Below are 7,837 nucleotides of genomic sequence, written 5' to 3'. Positions count from 1 at the left end.
TTAGCATATTTCCTTCTATTAGAAAAGTCACTATTGCGCTATTGAGTCCCTTATGCTCAATATTTAACCCATTTCATCTTAAATTTCTATCAATGGAATTATTATTTATAAATACACTTTATTTTTTACTTTTCATGTTTGTATGATTTTAGTTATTTTGTGTTAAATTTCTAAATATTTTAAATTATTTTCAAAAATATTTTATTGAACTATTAACAAATACATAACAAAATTTTGTCTCACAAATTACTATTAGGTTTCATGCTCATTTATTTTTTAATAGTCAGTGTATTACTCATATTATTCTTATGGCATTTTTGTAATATTACATGGGAAATATTATTTTAAAAGTTGTACCTTAAAGTTACCAAAATATCATATTAATGATAAGATTTATTGATTCACTATGAGTTAGTAGTTGACACTCTATAAAGCTACAAATAAATATACTGTAAAAATACAATAAAATACAATGTACAATAAAAATTATCCCTATTTTCAACATAAACTATCCAGCAAAAAACCATAAATGTCAAAACTATACTCTTATTAGTTTTTTTTATATATACCAGTTTCTATGTTGAGAAATCATGGCAATGATTACCATGTAAGAATTAGTGGAATTTAATATTTTTTAAGTTTTAAATCTTTCTTTAAAACTTCATCAAATTCATTGTAGAATTATATACAACATAATGCATCCATTTAAAGTAGGCAATTCAATGAGTTTTGACAGCTATGTACACCATTGTAACCATCAGCAAATTGAAGATAGAGAACAGCTCTCCTACCCCAGGCTATCACTTGCTTTAGGCAACAATTATTGGCAATTTTATCATCATAACTCTTTGCATTTTTATATAAATGTAATCTTGCAATATGTAATCTTTTTTCTCAGTTATTTTATTCAACATATTAATTCTGACACTCCCCTATATGTTTGCATTAACCAGCAAAGTTTGCTATTTTTATTGTTTATTTATACTACCTAATTTATTTACTGTTAATAAAATTTTCCCCTAATTTTAGACTCGGATGATATAGCTGCTGTAAATAGTAGTGTATATATCAGTTTTCACTTTTTCTTGGATAAATATCCAGGGGTACAATGGATGTATCATAAAGTACATTTACGTTTAATGTAACTGCAAAGTCTTTCTTGGATGTATCAGCAAAAAGACCCTTCTTTTCCCCCATGAACTCTCATGGCCTGCCTTATATATCTGATTTCTGGAAATAATCACATCGTCTTGTGGATTACTTACATGTACACATGCTTTCTTTACTGCTAGAAACCACATGAAGACAGAGACTTTTTCTCATTTTTCTATTTCCAAATACAATACTCTCTCCATCAAAGAAGGTGTTTAACAAATATGTGTTTCAAAAATGAAAAATCTTAATTTTAATACAGAAACCTTTTCATATATTTCACTTTGGTCCCACTCCCCTCGACATGAGGTACTCACCAGTCTACCTCCTGCTATATTCAATACCTATTAGTATTGTTTTAAAAGATAATTCAGTATTGCTTTTAAGGACATGCGAATGGTAAGAGTGCAGTCAAGTTGTTTTTCCTACGAGAGAAATGAGATTATGACATGTGATCAAATCACAGGAGTACTAAAAGCCTATGGAGACACAGGTGTCAAAATAAATAAACTTGATACTTGGAGAAAACCTCTTAAAGGCCTATTTGAAATGACTGGTACGTAGCAGATTTAGTTCTAAGTGAGACAGGAATGAAGTTTAAAAAGGGGTTCTTGCCTGGTGTAAACTATCAGTGAACTTCAACATTGATTATTCTTACTGCCTTCTTTGAAGGTCAAGATTGCATGCTGACCAACAAGAGACAAAGGTAAGAAGACAAGAACTTAGCCACCAGAAATGAGATTAAATGTGATTTCATGAATGTGAAATACCTTTTAAAAAGTCAATGTGCTAATTAAAAGTGCTCTTGGACATGAATAAGCCAGATATCTCAGCAATATTTATAGATACAATCACTGCTTTAGACAAGCCAAATGATACATCCAATACACTAAGAACTTTCCTCATCAGACATGAGTAGTAGTAATTATCCACCTCCTTTAGAAAATGTATTCCTCATGTTCGATAGAAATATTCTGAATCCACAAGAGTGTTTTAAAGATCTTTTGAGAGAAAAGATACTACCATAGAAATTTACTATGGTTTGAAGAGTGACAGCACAGGGACACAATCATTGGCTACAAATATTTTAATCATTAAATTAATTTTAAAATAAATTCAGTTTTACTGTTTTAAATAGCTCTTTAAGTCATTTTACTGGAATGATTAAAAATCAGTTGAAGATTGTTCAAAGTTTGTGTCATAAAGTATGTTAAATTTAGAAGTCAAATAGGTAATTACATATGGAATATTAAATATGTACTACAAAGGTGGTATTATCAAAAAGAAAGATAACTGATTTAAAAAGATTATTTCTAAGAAAAAAATGAGAGAGAAAAATGATCAATCTGTAAATTCAATATTTCATAGCATTGATTTAGATTATTAAGGTAAATAATTTTAAAAGGCAAATTTTCCTGTAGTATTTTAATTAGACTTAATTTTATTCTATCAGTCGTTTACATCTTATTGTAAATTAGCTCTACCACAAATCACCTTACTCTTTATCTATTGTATTTACATTTTTTTCTCCTATTCCATCGAAACTTTCACTTTTCTAAGGAGCATGTCCTGGCTAGAAATGTACACCAACCCCTAACTAAATAAAATTATGAAGCTTTCAGGTTTACCTCTTGACAAGACTCCTGCACCCATTTGTGATTTCATGAATGTGAAATACCTTTTCACCATTTCTGTTCAAGCTTAAAGCCAAAACAAATAAAGCCTAGGAGATAGCAGTTCAAAGCTTGATCTGAATACTTCCTAACAATGTGATCTTTGATAAATTACTTATAATCATACATTTTTGCGGGGCACATGTAATAATGTATTTTGATATATAACATAATTTGTATATATAATATAATATTTTGATGCATGTGTATAATGTATAATGATTAAATCAGGGTAATTACAATATTCATTACTTCGAACATTTACTATTTCTTTGTGTTAGTAACATTCCTAATCTAGCGATTTTGAAATGTGCAATAAATTATTGTTAATTATTGTCACACTACTGTGGTATCCATAAATATAATTTATTGTATATTATACAGTATCAAACACTACAGCTTATTCCTTCTAATCTTGTTTTTGCACCCGTTAACCAGTCTCTCTTCATCCACCCACCCCCCTTACCCTTCCCAGCTTCTGGTAACCATTAGTCTACTACCCCCTTTCATGAGAGCAATATTTTTAGCCTCCACATATGAGTACGGACATGTAATACTTGTCTGTCTGTGTCTGGCTTATTTCACTTAACATAATATCCTTCAGTTTTATCCATGTTGCTGCAAATGGATTTTGAGCCACAGTTTCTATATTTGTAAAATGAGACCAGTAACTATTTCTTTGCATATTTTTTGACAATTATAGAATATTTATTTAAAAACCCTGAAACCCAGTAATGGTCCCATTAATAATAGTTATTGTATAATCAGACACTTCTAACTTGTAATTAAAAGTCTCTAATGTCTTTCAAAACTGCTGAATGTTTATTTTATATGTCAGAAAATTTTCATGATTTATCCACTGTACTCAGTGTCTACTCAAGCTTCCTCCAAAATTTATGTAATCAATTTGAGGCTTAAAGGCATAGTTAGAAACACAACTTTGTGAATTGCTTTGAAAAAAGTGTGGTAAAGAAACACAGCATGTCATATACTGTTTGGACAGTCTCATCAATTTGCCTCTGCAAATTAAATTGTGTGGCAGCCCCTGGACACAGTAAGCAGACGTACTCTTGGAAATCTTTATGGATTATCTAGATTTCCACATATTTAAATCATGTATCTTAATTTCTTCATTATGGCTTTTTCCCATCTAATTAAAATATAAACTATTGCGATAGTGCTGTCTTTTCTCCTTAATTTAACTTAAAATAAACTTGACATATTTCTCCATTTTTCTTATTTTTGGTTTAAGCAACAAAATGTTGACTTAGGCAATCGTGTTAGCCCATTAGGGTCAGAGTATATTAAAATCAATGGGGTTGTAATGCCAAAATATAAATACATAAATAAGTATATGTAGATTGTATATTAATTGAGACAAATAGTAAACAATAAGATTGAACTATTAAATTAATTAATAAGGGCAATTGGGTGTTTCTTAATGTCTACATATAGTCATTGATGTATAACTGGATGTGTTTATCCAGCATGTAAATTTTGCTATGTACCTAACAAGTGTAAGACATAATAATAGGTACTTGATATATATAAAGTTTAATAAAGTTATTTAACTTTTAGGAGCCTGTAACATGACAGAATAAATGGAGATCTAAATAAATAATAAAAAATAAATAAGAATAGAGAAAGATCAGTGTTATAAAGTGAAATGCATAAGAAAAATTATCACATATATCTCAGAGACAAACCACATGAAATAAATCAAGTCAAAAATCTGAAAGAAAATTATAGAAGAGGACATTTTTGAGACCCTTGATTATGCATTTAAGTTAGGTTTTATGCAGTAGGTAGTTAAGAAAAATTGAAAAGGTTGTGCAAACAAGGATAAAATGGTCAAAACTGTATTTTAAATCATTAGTCTTCTAAAATAATGAAGTTGATCCTGATTTGAGAGAGGAAACAGGAGTAGAGATCAAACACAAGGGGATAATTAGAGGTTTGTCAGAATGAGAAGCAATTGTGGACTAATTCGATGGTAGAGCAGTGCAAATCAAATAGAAAGAGATATATTTGAGAGATGACAAGAAGGTAAAATTGAGAAGTGTTGAAAAGTAGCTATATACTGGCTATTAACAAAAACCTTGATTTTATAATAAAAATTAATTATGAAAATATTAAATAGTGAAGTTATACCCTTAAAAAGGGCAAAGTGGTTGCAGATACTTATTATAGAAACTAAGCTAAGTTTACTCTAGAGGAAGGAGTACATTCTCATAAAGTCATTTTAGGATTGCATTTACTTTCATGAATTAACACACTACCTCTATATAGAGGATTCTTTTTAAATATTGTTTTAATTTTTAATTTTTATGGATAGATAGTAGGTTTATATAATTTGGGAGTAAATAAGATATTTTGGTACAGGTATGCAATACATAATAATCACATCATGAAAAATCATGCAGTTCATCCCCTTCAAGCTTTATCCTTTGTGTTACAAACAATCCAATTATACCTTTTTAGTTATTTGTAAATGTATAATTAAATTACATTTGACTATAGTCACCCTGTTGTGCTATTAAATACCAGGTCTTATTCATTCTTCTAACTATTTTTTGTACCCGTTAACCTTCCCCACTTCACCCCTGCCCTCACCCCACTACCCTTCCTAGTCTCTGGTGACCATCCTTCAATTCTCTATCTCTATGAGCTCAATTGTTTTGATGTTTAGATGCACAAATAAATGAGAACATGCAATGTTTATCTTTCTGTGTCTGGTTTATTTTACTTAACATAGTGACCTCCATTTCCATCCATCTTGTTGCAAATGACCAAATCTTATTTTTTTTAATGCCTGAATAGTACTTCATAGTGTATAAATAGCACAATTTTCTTGATCCATTCATCTGTTGACGGACACTTAGGTTGCTTCCAAATCTTGGCCAGTGTGAACAGTGACGCAACAGACATGGGAGTGCAGGTATATCTTCCCTATGTTGATTTCCATTATTTGAGGTATAAACCCAGCAACGGGATTGCTGGATCATTTATTAGCATTTTTTTTTGTTTGTTTTTTGAGGAACCTCCAAACCATTCTCCGTAGTGGTTGTACTAATTTACTTTCCCACCAGCAGAGTATGAGGGATCTCTTTTCCCCATATCCTTGCCAGCATTTGTTATTGTCTGTCTTTGGGTATAAGGCATTTTATCTGTGGTGAGATGATATTTCAGACAATTCTTATACACGAAAAAATGCCCAACATCTATCTAGAGTTTCCTAATTATTTTCCTGACATTCTAAATTTCACAAGCCCCAATTTAGCTTTACATTTCCCTGCAATCAGTTCTTATTTCTGTGCTCTCTAGCCCAGTTAACAGCTTCACTATAAATCTGCTTCCCACACACATAGACAAATAAAAAAAAAACTTTCTTGTCATGAGTGATGATTATTACAATGTTCTCTTGGACTTTGTCTTCCTCCTTTTAAATAACTCTGAAGGGTCTGAAATTTACCATACTTTCAAGGTAACTGAAGTCATGTTTCATGCAAACCTTCATGTCAACAGGAGACATTACACTCCTGAGTCAGGGGGAAGAACTGTGTTTCTTATATCAAGGGAAGCAACATGAGCTTCACGTTCACATTTTTGGCCCTTTCCTTCCGAACACAACAGGGGCCACATGGAGTGGTCCAGTTGAAAACTGCACACACAGTGAGTTTGTATCACAGCTGATCCAAACTTAGCAAATCCTAGTGTTATTAAAGGAGCTACTAGCAAACCCACCTGATCTTTGTCTTTGAGGACGACATTATCATTATTATTATGGTCAGGAATCACATGTGCCCTCTTCCCTGAAGGGAAATCATCTCTCCATTTTCCAAAGCTGCTTGTTATACAAACATCCTTGACAAGATAGTCCAGAAAGCTGATACAGAAATGCTATGGAGAATTGTCTCCTGAAACTCATTACCTGTCACATCTGGCTCCCAATCTTACCCCCAAACCCTTGGGAGCCACCATTCTACTCTGTTTCTGTGAGTTGAACTCTTTTTAGATTCCACATGTATGTGAGATTATACAGTTTCCCTTTCTCTGTCTGGGTTATTCCTATTAACCTAATGTCCTCCAGGTTCATCCATGTTGTCACAAATGGCAGGATTTTATTTCTTGTCTATGACTGAATAAAATTCCATTGTATATATATCTATATTTATAAATACCTGTGTCTAGATATATCTCCAATTATTTGTTGATGGACACTTAGGTTGTTCAGACATCTTTGCTAATGCGAATAATACTGAAATAAACGGGTGGCACAGATATCTCTTTGAGACGTGAATTTTATTTTCTTTGGATATATGCCAAGAAATGAGATTGCTCATATGTTCCTTTTTTAATTATTTTATTTATTTATTTTTTAAATTTTTAGAGGAACCTCCATACTGTTTTCAGAACTCTCTCATTAGATTGTTCATTCAGTCCTACACATATTCAACAACATATTTTTTCTTTATAATATTTTATGCTTCTATTAAGGCAAGTTTCCACTTATTGCAATCTTTTCCAAAATTTGTATAGCATTTGTCCCTTAATTTTTAAAATAATCATTTTGATGACAACCTATATTTTATCTTGGGAAGGAATATTAACCTAAAACACCACAGAATTCCCAGGTGCTATATTTTTATGCATGAAAATATAGTTCTTCCTCCAGAGACCATCTTTAAATCAATAAGCCATCTGTGCCTGATATGAGAGGCCTGTTTAAAGATGCTATAATGAATCATGTCTGAGGCTGGAGCAGGGAATATGGAGCCATTTAAGAATTTTTATTTAATATGGGGTTAATGTACACAAAGAAGCCCCTCTTGTAATGATGTAATATGAAATTACAATGGAAGTTTCTAATATAATAAAATGCTGGACAAAAAAGACACAGTATATACAGTAAGATCTTTTAATAACTTCAGTGTTTAATAGTTGCCAGTGGAAGTTTTGAAGAGATGACCTTGTTGGAGTTCTGGAAATGCTGGACTCTTCACAAACTGAGA

This window comes from Pongo pygmaeus, chromosome 6 (genome assembly GCF_028885625.2).
Source record: "Pongo pygmaeus isolate AG05252 chromosome 6, NHGRI_mPonPyg2-v2.0_pri, whole genome shotgun sequence".
Taxonomy (NCBI): Eukaryota; Metazoa; Chordata; class Mammalia; order Primates; family Hominidae; genus Pongo; species Pongo pygmaeus.
This window is presented reverse-complemented; position numbering follows the sequence as displayed.